At 36.3% G+C, this 20,569-nt stretch overlaps 1 pseudogene; it reads right to left on the bottom strand.

The window, feature by feature from the left end:
• Positions 1-13,143: 13,143 nt before the first annotated feature.
• The window catches only part of LOC144365048 (dolichol-phosphate mannosyltransferase subunit 1 pseudogene), a 35,758-nt pseudogene continuing 28,332 nt past the window's right edge, over positions 13,144-20,569 (bottom strand).

Below are 20,569 nucleotides of genomic sequence, written 5' to 3'. Positions count from 1 at the left end.
CAAGAATGTTGAGCCAAGATGGCGGCTGCCTGCTTTCAGCAAGGGGTGTTTGGTGAGGTTGGGGGAGCCAGGCGATGGCATTGTGCTGTGGGTAGGTAGCAGCTGAGTGACCTGCATAGGAGCGGAGCGAAGTCTTAGCGGTCTGCAGATGTGTTGATAGGTGATTCTGCTAAGGCGCTCTCCAAGTCTTGCATGAACTGGAACTTCGGGCTTCGGGGCCTGCTTGAACACCGGGGTCCTACTGGAACACTGAGGCCTGGAGCCCTGCGCAGGGTTATGGCACTGCTGATTTCTCCAGAGAGCAGCTGTATAGGGGCCCTCTAACACTCTCAGAGATACAATATTCTGACTAGGTGAGATCTGGACCACAGAGCAACACAGAATGCTGCCTCCCTCTGGTCCTCCATCTTGAAGATCTCTAAATGGAGCAAAAGTAAAAGCATTTCCTCCAAAATAAGAAACAAGACAAAGCTGTCCACTCTCACCACTCCTCTTCAATGTAGTCCTCAAAACATTAGCCAGAGTGATCAGGCAAGATAAGGAAATCAAGAGATACAGACAGAAAAAGAAGCCAAAATATCTGTTTGACATGATCCAATATATAGAAGACCCAAAAAACTTCACCAGAAGATTTATAAAGCTTATAAAGTATCAAGATACATGACCAATGCCCCCAAAACCAACAGCATTCCTATACTCCAACAGTGATTCATCTGAGAAGAAAATAAGTAATCCTATTCACAATAAGCTCAAAAAAAGAAAAATACTTGCAAATTAATCTAACCAAGGAGGTAAAAGAGCTCTACAATGAAAATTATAGAACACTGAAGAAAGAAATTGAAGAAGACCTTAGAAGATGGAAAGATTTTCCATATTCCTGGATAGACAGAATTAATATTGTCTAAATGGCCATTCTACACAAAAGCAATTTGCAGATTCAGCACATTCCCCATCAAAATTCCAATGGCATTCTTCACAGAATTAGAAAAAAACAATCATTAAATTTATTCAAAAGAATAAGAGACCCAGAGGAGCCAAAGCAATACTAACCAAGAAAAGCAAAACAGGAAAAATCACAGTACATTATTGAAATTATACTATAGAGCTGTGAAAACACAAACAGCATGGTATTAGCATCAACATAGATTTGAAGACCAATGGAACAGAATAGAAGACAATGAGACAAAAACCACATACTTACAGTCATCTCATACTTGACAAAGTTGCCAAAATATGTTTTGGAGAAAGGTGATCTTTTTAACAAACAGTGCTGGGAAAATTAGATAGCTATAGGTAGAAAACTCAGGCTAGATTCCTATCTCTCACTCTGCCAAAAAAATCAAATTAAAATGGATCAAAGACTTAGGAATTAAACCAGAAAACTTGCAACTACTAGAAGAAAACATAGGAAATGATGAAGAGTATGAAGAGAGAGCAACAGAATGGGAGAAAATCTTGGCCAGCTACTCCTCAGTAGGGGATTAATATCCAAACATGTGAAGAACTCAAAAAACTTAAAAAAAAAAAAAAACAATCAACAAATGGGCAAAAGAACCTAACAGAATCTTCACAAAAGGAGAAACACAAATGGCCAACAATCATATGAAAAAAAGTTCAACATCTCTAGCAATCAGGGAAATGAAAATTGAAACTGCACTAAGATTTCATCTTACTCCAGTCAGAATGTCAGTGATCAAGAATACAAACAATAATAAATTCCAGAGAGGATGTAGGGGGAAAAGGAACACTTATACATTGCTTTATTGGGACTGAATACTAGCAGAACCGATCTGGAAAACAGTATGTAGAGTCCTCAAGAAACTAGGGATGGAACCATAAATATGATCCAGCTATCCACCCCTTGGTACCTATCCATAAGAACTAATTCAGCAATACAGCCATCTCTTTGTTTATAGCAACACAAGTCAAAATAACTAAATTATGGAATCAACCCAGGTGCCTGTCAAGATATGAATGGATTAAGAAAGTGTACCACAAATACACACAAAATGGAGTTCTATTCAGCCATGAAGAAGAAGGAAATTATGGAGTTTGCTGGTAACTGGATAGAAATGGAGAATATTATACTAAGTGAAATATGCCAGACTCAGAAACACTGAGGTCTTATATTCAGAAAGTAGAGTAAAATAAAGGAAAGGATGATTGAAAGATAGGCTATCATACAACAATTACTAATTGGGCATTATGTAAAATTGTGGATGTGTAACCGACGTGATTCTGCAATCTGCATTTGGGGTAAAATTGGGAGTTCATAACCCACTTCAATCTAATGTATGAAATATGATATGTCAAGAGCTTAGTAATGTTGTGAACAACCAATAAAAAAAATAAAATTTTTAAAAAAAAGGATATAAGGAAGAGCAGTGGTGTAGAGGAAGGAGACTGAGAGGCAGAATAGAAGGATGGAAAAGGGGAGGAAATGCAGAATGTCCCCAGACCCCCCCAAAAAAAAGGGGGTCTTGCATTTAATTCAATGTTTTCACTCTGAGGTGCAACTTAACAGGGAACGCTTGAACAAAGAATTACAGGGGGTTATTAAATATTTTTAGTAAAATGTTGCCTTTGTCTCGTGCAGACATAGAATATGCTCTTCAATTCAGTAAAGATCTTCTTTTTTAATACTTATTTTTTTAGTTGTAGTTAGGCACAATACCTTTATTTTATTTATTTATTTTTTATGTGGTGCTGAGGTTCAAACCCAAAGCCTCACGCATGCTAGGCAAGTACTCTACCACTGAGCCACAACCCCAGTACTAATTTAGTAAAGGATTTTTTTAAGGTAGAGATGCTTTGTTACTATAGCTAAAACAAAGCTTTATCATAAAATTTCTGAAATTCTTGTAATTTTTTTTCATAATTATCAGAAGTTGTTCAACTACTTATTTTTGTTCAATGATTTTTTTCCCTTTTCTTCCCAACCTCTTGCAAAAAATTTTAAAAAGTGGATTTCTGCCAATAAATTGAGCATACACATAAAATTTTAACAAGCTTTTTGAGCTGTGTAACAATATTTGGATACTTGATAATTCTGTTTTATTTTATAGTTGATTGGTGATGTATATTAATGTTAGTCTGACAATATATTTTTATTGTCTGGTAATGTGTTGTTATAGTTCTATGGAAAAAATAATTTAAGCAGTGTTCATCAACTTATAAAAAGTTTTAGTGAATGAGCTTATTCATCTAAATGAGTAATAAATATATTTATCATCACTGAAATGGTTTTGCTTAAAGCTAACTAATTTTGTGGAAGACAAAATGAATTGTACTTCACTCAACGCCATTTGATCTGAGTGTGTCCTATTTCTTTATAAATGAAGAAGTAAATGAATTCAGTATTTTAGTAAGCTTGCAGATCATCATTTCTGCATCATGAGCCCTGTTAATACTAAATGCATTTCATTACAAACTTTTCTTCTTAAGTGTCTTGATAACTTTGAACCAAATTATTATTGTGTACTGAGGAGGAAAAGTCTATGGTAGAAGCAGGTCTTGATTTTAAAAGCTCAGTTCTACTAAATATTGGTAGTTTTTTGCAGCTTAACTTCCATGCTTTGATTTTTCTCACCTGCAAATAACAATTACATATTTATAGATTTTGAAATTAACTCAAACCTAAATGTTTGGCACATGAGGGCTTAATAAGTGTTAAGTTTCTTTCAATGATCTGAAATACTTCCTTGACATAGTTCAGTCTAAAGGGACAGATGTCCTTGTGAGAGTCTGTAACAAGTCAGGATGGCGCCTGGCAAAATGCCAGAGGGAGTGGTTTGTGAAGTAAGGCTAGCGAGCCATTAAGTGTGGAGATTTCTTATTGGTTGACTGATGTATCTAGTTTATGCTAATTAAAATAAGGTGTGTGGAATGTATATATACCACTCCTGTCCTACAATAAACGGCTCCAATTCCTGCTATATCAATCTACACAAGTTGTTCGTCACCCCCCCTCCCCCTGTTATTTTGCTGCAGCCGGACTTTGGCATGTCCTTATCTTTTTTTTTTTTTTTTTGAGTATCAGTAATAAATGAAAATACTCAAAATTTGAGTTAAAAAGTAACATTTCACCTTATGTTTTAAAGAACTAACTTCCATCTCTTTATGTCAGTCTAGCACTTAATATATTCCATTCTTAAAATTTAGACAGGGCAAATGTTCTTTAAATCTTTGATCATTTGTGATTGAGGTGAATTATTTAATCAGAGCTCTTTTTATGCTGCCTTTAAAAATATACAGCCTATTCTTGATGAGAAAATGATTTTGTATAATTGATTACTAAATGACATGCCATTACCACACAGCTCCACAGAACAGAATAGCATTTGTATTTGTTGGGAGACAAGAATTGTCATCACGATTAATAAAAATCTTTTTAAGTTTGAAAAGTTGAATTAACTTTTCAAGGTAGGTACATAATTTTTTTGGGAAAGAAGATACTTAGGAATGTGTGTAGACTAAGGGGGAAAATTTAGTAAGTAAAGATAATAAAAAACTGGGGAAAAGAAAACAAATAGATGGTGGGAAGTAAGAAGAGATCCAGAGTTCACCGTACGTGTGCACAAAGACACAATTACCACTGTGTATTTGTGTTTCCTAGTTGAGCAGGAGTCCAGCTTTACTCACGTAGCTGAATAAAGAAAAGTACTGAAGAGTAGAACAGCAGAGGTCTTCTCAGCTCTGTGCAATAGATGACATCATTTCCTGCATAGCCAATTTTTCATTATCTGGATACCTAGCAAATAACCGAATTACTGGTTCATTCATGTAGGTTCATTCATAAAGTCTTTTACTAAGACTTTTCTTCTATCCCTGTTGTTCCTTCTATGCAAGATTTTGCATCTAATGAAAGGTTTAAGGTTGTCAATAAAAATTCAAGTGTCATATTTATTGGGACATTATAGCTATATACATTCTGGGCCTATGAAATGTAGGAAGCTGAATGCTGAGACCCAGGCCTTTCAAGTTGATATACCAAACTAAAGTGCTGTCACTTCATGTACAGATGATACTTGTTTTTTGTTTGGTTGTTTTTTCTTTTTTTTTCTTTTCTTTTCTTTTCTTTCTTTTTTTTTTTTTGGTGATTTTTCTCTAAGTGAAATACAACAGAATTCAATTTTTAAAAAACTTTATCATATCCAACATAGGCTTTATAATTTTCCAAATTTAGAATTAACGGAGGTAAAGTCTCAAGTCTATTTTGCTCAAATATATTACCAAATACTTTGAAAAATAAATTGTTAGGTAATTTACATGGGATATTTATTGTGAAATATACTTTCTAGATAAATGCTCTCTCACATGTTTGTTTTTGTGTTTCTCTAGTGTTTCAACGCAGAAACCATGAAGCTTAAATAAACAAACAAGGTTCAGAACCACAAACTGACAAGAAGTCAATTGAAAACAGAGCTACAATTCACGGTATATAAAAATCATCACATTTTATTAACAGAACACTCACCATCCGCCTTCATTCTTTTTCTGTATACTTTTTCTTTCTACTTACTTAAACTCTCTGGCCCACATGGGATTTATTAACAGAACTCCAGAGGACATGGGTTACAAGTGGTTTTCTAACTAAAGGCTGAGAGAGAGAAGCATGCCCTGATTTCCCAAGGATCCCATTCCTGCCAAAAGTTCTGAAAGCTATATGAAGCAGGAGTGTCAACCATTACTTTGGGATGTAGTAGGCAGCTTCAGGGACAAACCAGTGTTTGGACATGGAATTTACTCTCAAAGTACTCCAAGACTTGTTTTAGAAGTTATCTGCTTTTAAATGGGCTATAATCACTGTGGTAATTATATATTAAGTAAACGAACAGGGACCTCATTTGGAATTGCTAGCTGACAGCACATCTGGAGAAAGCCATGCTTTTTGCTCTGCATTTTGAATCATTAAGCTGACAACACGACTGACTGGCTGTGCGTGATCAGGACATGCAAATACAGCCACGAGAAAAGTCTGCTGAAGACGATCCAGAGATTTCTCTTATTAATGCAGAAATTGAAGCACAATAATTTTAGCTCCAAATATTCAACATACCACGCTAAATAAGAGTCATAATGTGAGAGGTATTGGAGGAATTCTACTCTGTGTTCTATCTCACAACTCAAAATATGATTATTATATTTCTGTGTCCCTAGATACAGGAAAAACATTAAACTGTCCTGCTGCATAATTTTATTAAATAAACATAATAAGGTGGTTTGTTTATGTAGAAAGCTCTTTACCCCCTAAAGTTAAAAGACTTAAATAATTTTACTGTTCTTATCTATGTCTTTGAGTCAAGAGTTAGTTAAAACATTAAAATTGTTTGAAAATAATTCAGCAGAATATCCTGTCTGTTGTGAATAACTTCTCCAAATCAAGAAGATTTCCTATATAAATATTACATTAAAACCACAGTCAAATAAAAATTTCATTGCCCCATCTTCGACATCAAGCTGAAATGACAGACCAGTAAAGGACAAATGCTTTATCTAAATTTAGTCCACAGCAAATATCATTGCCCTCAGGGAAAAAAAAAAAGCTGTCACTATATTTGAATTATTTCAAAACAGAATTTCAAAGGCTTATTGACCTTTATAAGCAAAGTATACATATACTCAGAAAACTGAACATACAGGGATCCCATAAGGAGAAGTCTATACGTTTATTACATTTATTAATCACAGCTTGGGAAAATATAACTACCATTTTCCAAAGCAAGTAGAGGTCAGAGCTGTAAATCAAGTTAATTTATACATCTTTGAATAAATAGAGGCTTAAGGCGATAGAAAACCTAGCATGTCCCCTTGTTTGTGTTTCCAACCCTGTCCTCACTCATGTCAAACTGAGCAATCACTTATGCTCTGCAATTTTCCCATCTGCAAAATGAGGGGAAAGACTCTGCTGTCCCAGGGGGATAGCATGCTGCTTCCTCTCCCATTCCTAAAACCAGGACTGAAATCAATGCTGTTCCCTCCTTGCTGTGATTTGTGATCCAAGAGGTTTTTGCAAGGGCACTACACCCTAAAATGTCTCTCCATTATCGTGGGTATCATTCCGAGGGGCTCCAAGCAAAGAAGTTGTCTGGAAGTTTCTCTCACAGCATCGCCTTCGCTGCTCTAATTTTATTGAGAAATAATCCAGGGGTGGAAAAAATGCCACAGCAGAAGTTCATAATCTCAACCAGAACATGGTAAAGTTTCCCAGCACGCAGGGAGTACACAGTGGAAGGAAAAGGAGACGGATTCTGGAAGCACATTGTTTTAATTTAACAATTTTGCCCCTGGTTCTTCCTGCTTGAAATTTAAGCCTAGAACTCCAGAATCCTGTATTCCCTTAGACTAAACTGTGCAAATGAAATAAACATTTATGAAGCCTCCCCTGTGTGCCACACCACTCGCCATGCCAGGCCCTGAGGATTTAAAAAAGAAAAGAAAAACTTACAACACAAAGTGAGTAAGATACTGTGTTTATCCATGAAGAGCTCAATATGATAAAACAGTGTGACCTTGTAACATTTAAGAAAGACAATTCTGGAACAGAACAGTAATGCCAAGAGTGGGCGGTGGGACTGGAAGGGAACATAATGGGCAAAACACATACAATCTTTCAGTTATGATTCCTAAAAAGAATTAATTTCTGGAACCCTGAGTACAGAATGGTGATAGTTAATAATAATCAACTAAGAATATATATAGGTATACAGTGCTGGGAATTCAAACCAGAGGTGCTCCACAAATGAGCTGTACCCCAAGTCCCTTTTATTTTTTAAGACAGGGTTTTGTTAAATTGCCCAGACCAGCCTTGAACACAGGGTCCTCCTTTCTCAGCCTCCAGAGTAGTTTAGATAATAGGCATGAGCCATCACACTCAGCAATAATAAGGTAGTGATTATATGCTTGAAATATGTTAAAAGAAATCTCAAGCATTCTCGCCCTAAACACACACGCACACACAGAGAGAGAGAATAAGAGGTGATAGATATATTAATTTGCTTGATTGTGATAATCATTTCACAATGTAAAGATGCCTCTAAATATCACATTGTACCTTAAACGTCTACCCTTTTTCAGCTATGACTTGATAAAACTTGGATATGAAGATATGAAGATGCATTCCCCACCTCAACTAAGATTTGGAAGACTGTTTGTTTGTTTGTTTGTTTAGAAAATTTGGGGAGCATTCTTTTCTTCCTATTTCTTCCCTTAGAAGTGCTATAGTTTCAAAGTGTGTAATTGTGCTACAAGATATAAAAATGTAGCTGGGTGTGGTGGTGCATGCCTATAATCCCAGCAGCTCAGGAGGCTGAGGCAGGAGGATTGAGAGTTAAAAGCCAGTCTCAGCAACAGTGAGGTACCAAGGAACTCAGTGAGACCCTTCTCTAAATAAAATACAAAATAGGGGGCTGGGGTTGTGGCTTAGAGGTAGAGTGCTTGCCTGGCATGCATGAGGCACTGGGTTCAATCCTCAGCACCACATAAAATCAAATAAAGATATTGTGTCCACCTATAACTAAAAAATAAATATTAAAAAATAGGGCTAGGGATGTGGTTTAGTGGTTGAGTGCCCCTGAGTTTTATCCCTGGTACCAAAAGAGAGAGAGAGAGAGAGAGAGAGAGAGAGAGAGAGAGAGAGATAAAAATGTGGTCTACCTCATTGCTATACAAAATTACATATAAGAGGTTGTGAGGGGAATGGGAAAATAAACAAGGAGAGAAATGAACTACAGTAGATGGGGTAGAGAGAGAACATGTGAGGGAAGGGGAGGGGGGATAGTAGAGGATAGGAAAGGTAGCAGAATACAACAATTACTAATAGGGCATTATGTAAAATTGTGGTTGTGTATCCGACGTGATTCTGCAATCTGCATTTGGGGTAAAATTGGGAGTTCATAACCCACTTCAATCTAATGCATGAAATATGATATGTCAAGAGCTTTGTAATGTTGTGAACAACCAATAAAAATTTAAAATAAAAATGTGGTCTATTCATGTTTAGTATTCAATAAATAGCACAGTATAGGAATAAGCAAAATGCACAGTATACACCTGCCACACCCCCTTTATGTAAGGACAAAGCCAGATTCCCAATCTATTGCATTAGACTTAACAGCTGTGGAAGAAGAACTCTTGCTATTTCTCTTGATATCTGGGTCTATGCTGAGGGGACACATCACACCTACCAGGTGAGTGTAGAAGTAAAGACTTAGTTGTCCATAGCCCAAACCCATTTTCTTTGCTTCTATCTCTCACCTTGCTAAGGCCAACACACTTTTAAGATATTATTGGCTATAGTATGCAATACATGTGTTGGCAGAACCTAGAAGTCTAATCTGGGTTATATAAAATCAGTGTGTAATTTTGACTTACATCTGCCAGACTTCATTTTAACAGTTTTTAATGCAGAAATAAATACCCAAGACTTGCTTTTGGAAAGAAACCAAAAGAATAGAATGAGGGGACTGCTTCTTCTAAAAAAATTTCACTTGTGAGAAATTAAGAGGAAGAAAAAGAACTAGAAAAGGTGGCAGACCCCAGCAACACCAAAACTGCTAGGAAGAAAGATTTCTTGAACAATTCACTCACAGATAAATTTGCTTTATCATCAGTACCTTTGGGTTATCAAAAAGATATTAATAATATACCTTGCAAAATGTCTTTTATATACAGATCCTTATCTGCCCAGAAACTGACTTAGGATGAGGCAGAAGTAAAGATAAAAATAATAAATAAGGCAGTCTTCTGGGATTTTCAGTTTCTCCTCATTCCTGCTTGATCAGAAACTTCACAGGGGCCCCTTTCCCAATGTTATTTCAGTGTAAGTATTTCCATGTTGAGTTCCAGCTGGAATCAGGCACTGTGGAGCCATGTGAAAACTCAAGAGCACACAAGATCAGCCTGTGGTTTCTAACCTTCAGACAGCTTGGGTCAGGGCTGAATTTGCTCAGAATTATTTACAAGTCCCTAAAGATCGAAAATGTCACTCTCTTAGCATCAAACTACTTTTCACATTTGCCCATCGTTTCATTCTGTCTTCTTTCTGCCCTGTTCATTAACCAGAACAAAATTAGTTTAGGGACTTAGACATATTTTAGGTACAAATTAAGAAAAGTAAAGATTAGATAAACTATTCTATGGAAATATCTGATGTTGGAGCCCCTTAGTACCTTGGATAATTTCAGGGAGGGAGAGAGTTAAATAGAAAGTCTAAGAATACTTTAAAATCAATTTTACAGAGAGTAAAATTGGGTTGAGGATTTACTGAAATTTTCAGAAAGTCATATTTTATTTAGGATGATTCATCACTACGAGATATATTTGTATCCCTCAACGTCTCAATAGGCTGGCTTCCAAAAGTTTGTTTTAAGTTGTTTTTCTGGATCTGAAAAGTTATTTCCCTTATAAACAATATTCTAAATTAGTAGTTCTTAAACTTTTTGTGTCACGAATCCCTTTGAGAATCTACTGAAGCCTGTGGTCACTCTCCCTAGAAAAATTCTCACATGTACGTATACTCCACTTTTTTATACAACCACTGAAGCCCTTTCTGGTTAAAAAAAACCTTCTGTTCCCAGATGTTGAAATCCACAACCATAGCATGAATCGTGTAGATCTTCTCACTCTAGTGTGGAAATGGAGCCACAATTGAGAACAGTATATTAAATACACTTGGAATTACATGTTGAGACACAGCACCATATCACCTCCACATTAATGTCCCTGGCAGCAGCCACAGTTAAGCTAGTGTGGCAGTGTGCAGTATTCCTACCTCATTAGGGTGCAAGCCATAATCTTTGGTTTCATGAGGTCGGGGAAGAGGGGTGTATATTTTGTAAGTGGTACAGATCCTTATCTCATTCCTCTTGGTTGCTCTTTGAAAAGTGATCTCTGAATCCATAAAAAGTGCTAGAGCTAAAGACATTTGTTCAGCATTTGATTAGTTATAAATCAGGGATGCCCATTGTATGGATCAAGCCATATACAATGTAGTGCATCAACTACAGAAACTTTTTTCCTTAGCTTTTTCCTTTCTTGGGAACCTGTGGGCCAGAAAAGATTTCTACTGGAAGAGCAATGATCTTCCAAGGTTTTCTGAAACTTTACAAAACATCTTCACAGATGACACAATCATTCCCCTTCCCCACTTTAGTATTTATTGTAATATTTAAAAACAAAATGAACAATCTACCATCTTCTTTTTTCTTATTCCAGAAAAGCTTTTGTTTCTATGGCTATTGTGTGGTTTTTATTTTTAATTTATTGTTTTATTATTATTATTCATTCTAATTTGTTATATATGACAGCAGAATGAATTACTATTCATATTACACATATAGAGCACAATTTTTCATATTGTGCTGGTTGTACACAAAGTGGAGTCACACCATTTGTGTCTTCATACATGTATTTAGGGTAATGACATCCATCTCATTCTACTGTCTTTCCTATCCCCATGCCCCTCCCTTCCCTTTTGCCCTATCTAGAGTTCATCTAATCCTCCCATGCTCCCCCCACAACCCCATTATGAATCAGCATCCTTATATCAGAGAAAACATTCGGCATTTGTTTTTTGGGATTGGCTAACTTCACTTGGCATTATATTCTCTAACTCCATCCATTTACCTGCAAATGCCATGATTTTATTCTCTTTTAACACTGAATACTATTCCATTGTGTATATATATTACATTTTTTTTATCCATTCATCAACTGAAGTGCATCTAGGTTGGTTTCACAGTTTAGCTATTGTGAATTGTGCTGCTATAAACATTGATGTGGCTATGTCACTCTAGTAAGCTGTTTTTAAGTCTTTGGATATAGACTGAGGAGTGGGATAGCTGGATCAAATGGTGGTTCCATTCCAAGTTTTCCAAGGAATCTCCTACTGTTTTCCATATTGGCTGCACCAATTTGCAGTCCCACCAGCAGTGTATGAGTGTGCCTTTTCCCCCACATCTTCACCTACACTTTTTATTTTTTGTATTCTTAATAGCTGCCATCTGACTGGAATGAGATGAAATCTTAGAATAGTTTTGATTTGCATTTCTTTAATTGCTAAAGATATTGAACTACCATCTTTCTAGAGTACTTTAAAAGAAGACTAATATATCATCATTACTTTATGGTGATCTTAGCCTATAGTACTTGAAGCAAAGGTAAGAAACATTTCTTAGCACCATGCCTATCAACCTTGTGTCTGTGGTCTTTGCAGGCTATCAATGGCAAGATCTGACTCTCAGGGACCAATTTTAAGGTTTCATTAGGCCACTAATGGCAGCTGTAAAAGCCTAGCACCCAAGGACAGCACAATGACATCCTCACTAACCTCTTAGAATCCCTTTTGCTCTATCTTTTGAAGAGATCAGAGAGTGATTTTTTTCAGCTCTCCAAAGAGGTCCCCCAGTATTTTGCAATGTAGACTCACAAACACACATTCTCCTAATGGAGTCCAGATTCAGAAAACTTGGTAACAACTTCAAATTCATCTCTCTCATAACTCCACATAGAATACAGAGTCAGAAAAATTAGCAAAGTGGTTCCAAAGAATAGTACCATGATAGATTAGGGTACAACTCATGCCCCTGAGTTTAGGACATGAGACAGTGCAATGCTGTACATGTGTAATGAGGAGAAGTTTTCTGCATGCCATGAGTTTTGCCACCCTCCTCTGTTCCTATCATCTGCCACGAGGAGAACACGTTCCAGGGATTGCTTGCTTTAATAGAAGGCGAATAAATGTGAAGCAAAGCCAAGCCCAGCTGACCTGCACCTGGTAAAAGGTCCACCAATATATCCACAGGCCTGTAAGCAAGAGAAAATGCTTACTACTTGAAGCCACTGAGTTTGGAGTTGTACAATAATGTTCTGACAATTGCTGACAGATTCACATATTAATTCACTTAATGCCCAAAACAGCTTATGAAGTAGGCTATGTTACTAATTTCACTTTTCAGAGCAATGCTTCCCAAAATGTGTACAATGGGTTCAGGCCAGCTTTATGGGTGTGAGAAATATGTAGACACACAAGCCACTGCACCAGAAAGATCCTGAACTCAGTTTTATTCTCTAGTATTGCTTCCTTCTCCACCTCCTCCTCCTCCTCCTCCTCCTCCTCCTTCTCCTTCTTTTCCTCTTCTTCTTTTAATAAACGAATAACTTTCTTTCATTAGTAGCAAAAAGAGTCAATAATCCTTTCAAGAAAGAGACTATTTTATTTCCTCCCAACTTGGATTCACAATAAACACAATCCACAAATATATTGGAACCTCACCAATAGTAATTCATCTGTCTTGTAGGAACAATCATCTCCATCTGGAAGACATAGTCCTGAGAAACACATTTTTCTATTAATTTCTGTAGAACTTCCTTTTGGTGTAATCTGAAACTTCCTGTTAAATCAGGTGTCCCTAGTCTCAACAAAACCTGAGTTATAAAATTGGCCCCACGACTGATTATTTTTCTTTTCAAATCCCAGCCATATACACCACCATTTCCTTTGTATTGAGTTCCAGAGACAATATCAAAATTGCCCTCTTTTTGCTTCATGGTGTGAGAGATCAGCACCCATAATAACTATATAGTTTCCTGTGGCATGTTCCATTCCATGAATATATGCAGTTCCTAGTCCCAGCTTGTTCTCCCGTGGTCTTAGAATTTTGTCTGGTCCACAGATCTTTTCCAACTGTTCAGCGACAGCCTTTGTTCCATCTGGGCTTCCATTATCTATGATTATAATTTCATAGTTGATTCCAGTCTTGGAGAAGCTTTTCACCAGCAGCCACACGATGAGCGGCAGGTTCTCACGCTCATTGTACTTACACGTGGGTAAGAGCACCGAGTACTTGTCCTGTCGTCCAGAGAGCCCCTCTGGCCTCTTGAAGTGCTTAATAACTATATCTTTAAACGTGTAAAGGTGAACTCCAAGGAAACGTGGAGTATGCACATGAGCAGAGAAGACAAAGATGAGGCAGGCATCCACCCTATTCTTACCACTTCACTGTGCATGGTGTTCATGAATACTATGAATACATGAATACAGAATTCTGGTAGATGCACAATGCACAGAAGGTGAGCAAAATGCAGAGTCAGGGCAGCAGTTCCCCACTTATCCACAGGGGATACATTCCAAGTACACTCCAGTGGATGCCTGGGACCAGGTATAGTACTAAACCCTGTATATGTTATGTTTCCTTTTTTTACATATATACCTATGATGAAGCTTTATTTATCAGGTAGACTAAGAGATTACTATAGAAATAACTAATAATAAAGAACAATTAGAGCACTATGAAGTAATTAAATTATGTACATGCTGTCTTTCTAAAACTATTTTATTGTACTTATCCTTCCCTTTGTGGTTAGGAGAGACAATACAATGCCCTTGAAATGAGATGAAGACAATGAGGATATAGCACTGGGACATAGCATTAGACTGCTATTGACCTTCTGATGACAAATCAGATGGTGCTCATCTACTTTGAGTGATGATAAATCATAGAGTCATGATGATGCAGAATGGTAGGGTATACAGCATGGATACGTTGAACAAAGGGATGATTACACCTCAGATAGGATGGATGGGACAGCATGAAATATCATCATACTACTCAGACTTGTGTACAATTTAAAACTCGAGTTTTTATTTTTATTTATGGAATTTTCTATTCAACATTTTCACATCACAACTGACTGCAGGCAACAGAAACTGTGGAAAGTGAAACCACTTGTACAAAGAGGGACTATTGCATGAGAAAATCATGGTATGTCTATAACTGAGCAAGTGAGAGCACTGGCAGCCTGAAAGACCTTGCTTTTTATTCAAACTAGAATTTGCTTTGAACACAAGAAGAATGTCCTAAGAAACACAAGGAGTTAGGAACCCTCTCGAATTGTGATTCATCTTATTTTCCTGAGTCGGCCAACTATTTATGCTGAAAATGTTGGCATGGAAAAAAAGGGGGGAGACCAGAAAACCCTTACTTCCTTGCTCTTTCACCTCTTCTGAACTCAAGGTATAAAACATTGATAGATTAAGCATGTATCCAAAGGGAAATAAAAAGTCAAATAAGTTTTGTGAGCATTTCCAGAGTTTGGAAAGAATGACACACATGTGCAGAAGCTACAAATTATGAATTGTACACTTTGGGTTATTGCATATATAAGTTAAATGCCCTAATATTTGTATTTTAAACTGACTCTGCACAAGGTAAAGATGAATGGTGAACTACAAGCTAATAATTTACCATTTTAATATTTTTTCTACTTAGAACAACATTAAGAAGCAAATAAACCTTCATGATTAATCAAAAGAGAGACCACAGATGAAAGGAAGAAGAAATCTATACTTTACACCTTTCTTAAGCACTTTTTTCTGTCTTCTGAACAAAGTAAGGCCCACGTTTTCACTTTGCCTTGGGTTTGCATGCTATGTTGCCAGTTCTTCATAGGGTAATGTTTCAACAGGATATAAAAAGAAGTGTTGTGAAGGGAAATTTTTTAAAGACTCTACAACTGCACTATCCAATACAAATCCACTAGTCACATATGACTATGCAAATTAAATAAAATTAAAAATTAAGTTCCTCAGTTATAGTCCAAGTGTTTAATAACCCCATATGACCAAAGGCTATTCTATTGGACACCACAAGTATAATTTCTACCATTACAGAACATTCCGTTGCATGCTGTACTATGGTTTAACTTAGAAAATGTAGGGATGTTAATTGGATTTCTTTAATCCAGGATTTTTGTGGAATTTAGATATGCTAATGTGAATCTCTGGAGGGGTTTACAGCCTGAAACATCTCCAAAGTTATTTAATCAAAGCATGCTTTTCTGCAAAGCACTGAACCAGAAGTCTAGCTTAAGACTTTGTACACACTGCCCCAGAAGTTCAGTGCTCTCATTAAAAAAAAAAAAGACAAATATTTGTTGAGGCTTTGAGATAGAAAAAAAAATGATACACGTTATAATGGATTAGAAAATGGTTTTAAACAGTAGGCATCTAATTTTATAGAATTGATGCTCTCTGAAACTAGCTCAGAAAATCCTCTTCTAGAGAGCAATTGAGATTACGTTGCCTATTAACTTCTTTGAGTTAATTTTTCATACTTAAAAGTATTAGTGCCATGAGCTACTGATTCACATACCAGCATGGATGAATTTTAAAAGCATTATGCTAGGTGATAGAAACCAGACACAAAATGCTACATAATGCATGCTGTCGTTTAGACAAGTCAAGAAAAGACAAAACTAGGCCATCAGACATCAGACCAGGGGTGGGGTAAGGGGGAAGGGACTGAATATAAGAGAGTATGAGGGAACTTTTGAAGTGATAGGACTATTTCATATCTGATATTTGTACTGATTACATGACTTTATATATTGATTAAAATATATCAAATTGTACCCCCCCCAAAAATGGTTACACTAATATAAATTACATATCGGTGAACCTGATCAATACATAAATAAGTTTCTGGAGTAATTGCTGCCTCCTTCTGCTGAATGCCACCTTGGAAGTGCAGAAGTTGGTGGGTCTTTCAATAATTATTTTTAAGTTTCTGAGGACAACAAAATATAATTAGGTTCCAGTGTGAAGAAAGAGTTTGGGGTGGGAAAAAATAGTGGTTGCAAATGTCAGAGGTCATAATGGAGGTGAAATCGGGGAGAAAGGGGATTTTGTTTTGTGAGTGCTCTCTTTTCTCCCTACACTGCACTGACTTGTGCCACCCTGAGCTTTCTCTTTTTAAACATGTGGACAAATCAGAACATATTGGGAGAGTTCTGGATAAAAACCACATGGTACTGGACTCTGCCTAGGATGGAGAATGGGTAACAACAGTGTACAGATAGATTGTCCAAGCTTTGCACATGTTCTCTCTCCACCTGCTAAGCTTTAAGCTAGAGGAGTTTGTAAAAGAGCAGCCAGGATCCAGAAACAGTGGAGCTTGAGACTGCATTCTCCACCCCATACCCTCACCCCTGCACACACCAATAGGAAGAACTCTTCAGCATTTCTGTTAGAAATATGCACTTCTTTTAGAAATATGAAAGTATACACAATGCTTTGTGGAAAGTTATAGTAGTTTCTTGTGAAATTAAACATACCTAACCTATAATCCAGCATGTCTACTTCTAGGTATTTATCTAAGAAAAATGAAAGCATATTCCACAAAAAAACTGTTTGTACAAGAATTTTCATAGCAGTTTTGTTCATAATCGCCTAAAACTAGGAATATTCTGAGAACGGATAAACAAAATGTAGTACATTTGTATAATGAAGTACTGATCTGCAATCAAAAGAAATGAACAATTGCTAAATGCAATAATTTGGATTACTCTCAAAGTAAAATGACATTATACTGCAAAAAAAGTACCTTTAGGGAAAAAATGTACTTACTGGTAGCTATTATACAACATTCTAGGGAAAATAAAATAAAGCTAATTTTAAAAAAAGATAAGGGGTTGTCTCTCCAGTGGTGGTGAGGAATTGACTGGCAGTGAACACAAGAGAAGCTTCTGGGTTAGACAGAAATATTCCCAGCCTCCAATAATAACAGTTCTACATTCAGGTCAACCTTTTTTAGCTCCCATATATGAGACAGAATATTAATGTGTCTGGTTTATTTCACTAATAAATACACATAATGCCTTTCTCTATCTCTTACCTTCTACAAAAATCAACTCAAAATTGAACAAAGACCTAAATGTAAGGCCTGAAACTATGAAACTACTTGAAAAAAACATATGGGAAATATTTTAACATCTCAGTATACATAATATTTTTTATAAGACCTCAAGCAACAAATGTAAAAATAGAGAAATGGAATTATTTCAAGTATTAACTTTTTTTGAAAATTATCTTTAACCATAAACTCCCTTTAAAGCCTTCCTTTAGCACTCTCTTTAAAGACTCTTACTATGCATGGTTGTTTTGTTGTAATAAGATTATTTGTACCCAAGCTTTCTCTACTACCTTGTATTTTGATAGAGATAAATACTCTTTGCATAGAATATGGTACTTTTTTATGGGTATAACTTTCCTAGTCCATTGTGTGTTGCTATAAGAAAATACTGGAGGTTGGGTACTTTATAAAGAAAAATGTTTACATGGCTCATAATTCTGGTGGCTGGAAGGTCCAAACAGTATGGCACTATCATTCTGGCTAGTCCCTGCTCTCTGAAGCAAAGAAATATAAAAAGGCCAAGCTCATTCGTTTTTTAACAACCTGCTCTTGAGAGAACTAGCAAGGTCACATGAGAGCTACTTTCTGAGAGCAGCACTCCCCCTGATTTAGTTACCTCTCACTTGGTCTCACCAACTTAGAGGTTCTACCACCTCTTCACATTGCCATGCAAGGGAACCAAGATTCCAGCATATGAAAATCTGGGGCACACAAACTCTATCCAGTCCATAGCAGTTGATGTGGTAGACATGATCATATTTTGCTTCTGAGGAGTGCAACATCCAGAAGTTCTGGTTCTGCAGAAGTGATATGGTTGGATTATGTATAAGAAGTCTGGGCTACAGACTGGAGAGTACTGAAAGTCTATCTTGGATCTCAGAAAAAAAAAAAGACCCTCAGCCAAAAAGGGAGCCCTGATTTGTATTAATTGTTTCATGATAGCTGGAGGGAACGCGGGTGAACAGGTTACCTATAGTACCTCATGAGAAAGGACATGCTAACAGTTGGCTTGCTGGCTTTCTTCCTATTGTCACTCATTAATCAATAACAATGAGGCTTTCAAACTCCTTTTCCTTGGAATATTAGCAAAATTCTTATTCAGATATTGATTTGCCTCTTTTTTTAATCACTGAATTTAAGTTACCTCTGGGATCCGAAAACTGGGATTTTAATATTTACTGCATCAATAACTACAAATAAACTGTCCCTTCTTTGACTCTTTAACAATCATGAGAACTGAGTTCTGTCACCTCTATTGGGATCAATTCTCCAAACTTTGAGTTTAAAATTATAATATTCATAATTACTATTTTTTCTTAATATTCGCTTTAATATTTGTGGTTTTGAGGTTTTGAGATTTTCTTTTAACAGTATTCAGAAAATTGCAATTTAACTAGGGACACTTGACAATAACTAAATTTGGTGAACTAAATTTGGAACCCTGAGCACGTTTTGCTGATAACATCTGGTTCACTTAATTTCTCCTCCATATGTTCTTTTTATTTAATAGTTCAGGAGTTCCTGTGCTCCCTAGAGAAGTCAGGCTAAGTATATAATGACTTTTATTAATATAGTCCCCAAAAGCCTAAAAATGTATTTTTGACCCATAATGGCTATAAATGAGAGCCTAAAATGTATTGTAGTTTCCTAAAATGTTATGTATCTTTTAGTCCAAAGGAGGGTAACTGCACTTGCGATATGAGAATTGCTTAGGGAAGTTCTTAGCAGGGTCACTGGAATTACTTCTTAGATAAAACATTTAATCTATTTTCTTCCAATTCAGCCAAGTAACTAATAAGCTTCCTTTCTGTGAAGTATAATGTCAGAAAACATAGACAATGCCAATATTTCAATTGCATATAAAACTAAATTTAGTCAATTTATTAAATATCTTTGGAATAGCAATTGTTCTGTGAATGATGCCCTGAAATGATGAATTAGAAGTTTTCATGCTACCTCAGCCTTATAAGGAAACCTCATGAAATGATTAATAAGGACATTCTTCATGTGTATTCCTACAGTTCAAGGGAAGAACACACTATACATACGCAGGACCTATGTTCAAATTCTGTTGTTAAGCTTTCTGATGTTAGGAGTTTGCTGGAATTTTCAAAGCTCTTTATTTCTTCATCTGGTAAAATATTAACAACCTCTCTTAAGGAGTTTTGTTGTTCTTTATATGTTTTGATGTTTGAGATCGGAAATATCAGAGATATTACATATAAAACCATGAAAGTCAGAAAAAAAGTTATAATTATTATAGAAATTTAATTTTCATATGATCCCATGGGATTTGAGACCTTTATGGTTTTTTCATGTTATAAGGTTTAAATCAGAGGCAATCATCTTTTTAATATCTGTGCTTCCCTTGAAGGAAAACAAGATCAATAAAACACAGATTGAGAATAAAAAGTAAATCTATGTCATAACAAATTATCATGGGAAGGATCTCAGGTTAGATCCAAGTTCTTAGTAAAAAAAAAAGTCAACCCTCTCAGAGAACTCAAGAATTCACAAAGTCCTTCCTAATCTCTACGACAGTGCTTAAACAAGCACTTGTGAGGGTTAACCCTTTTTAAAACGGCATCTGCTTGTGGGCATGAGGTGGGCAGAATAGAGAGCACATAAAATATAGGCCTTCCCTCACCCACTCTTCCAACCCTTTTTCCTGGGACAAGAAACACCTCCCTGGTTGCAGTTCTGAAAGTGGGTTGCTGTCCCTAGTAGACAGAGGACTGTATTTGGGGAATGAGCAATTAGATTTAGCCATCTGGTTGTGCTGGGCTTCTACATGATAGGTTCTTAGGAAGCACCAAAACAGCAAGGTTCAGCTTCTTTTAGAATCCTGAGACAATTAAGGATTCAAACTGCAACCGTCC

Source organism: Ictidomys tridecemlineatus, chromosome 6, assembly GCF_052094955.1.
Source record: "Ictidomys tridecemlineatus isolate mIctTri1 chromosome 6, mIctTri1.hap1, whole genome shotgun sequence".
NCBI lineage: Eukaryota > Metazoa > Chordata > Mammalia > Rodentia > Sciuridae > Ictidomys > Ictidomys tridecemlineatus.
This window is presented reverse-complemented; position numbering and strand designations above follow the sequence as displayed.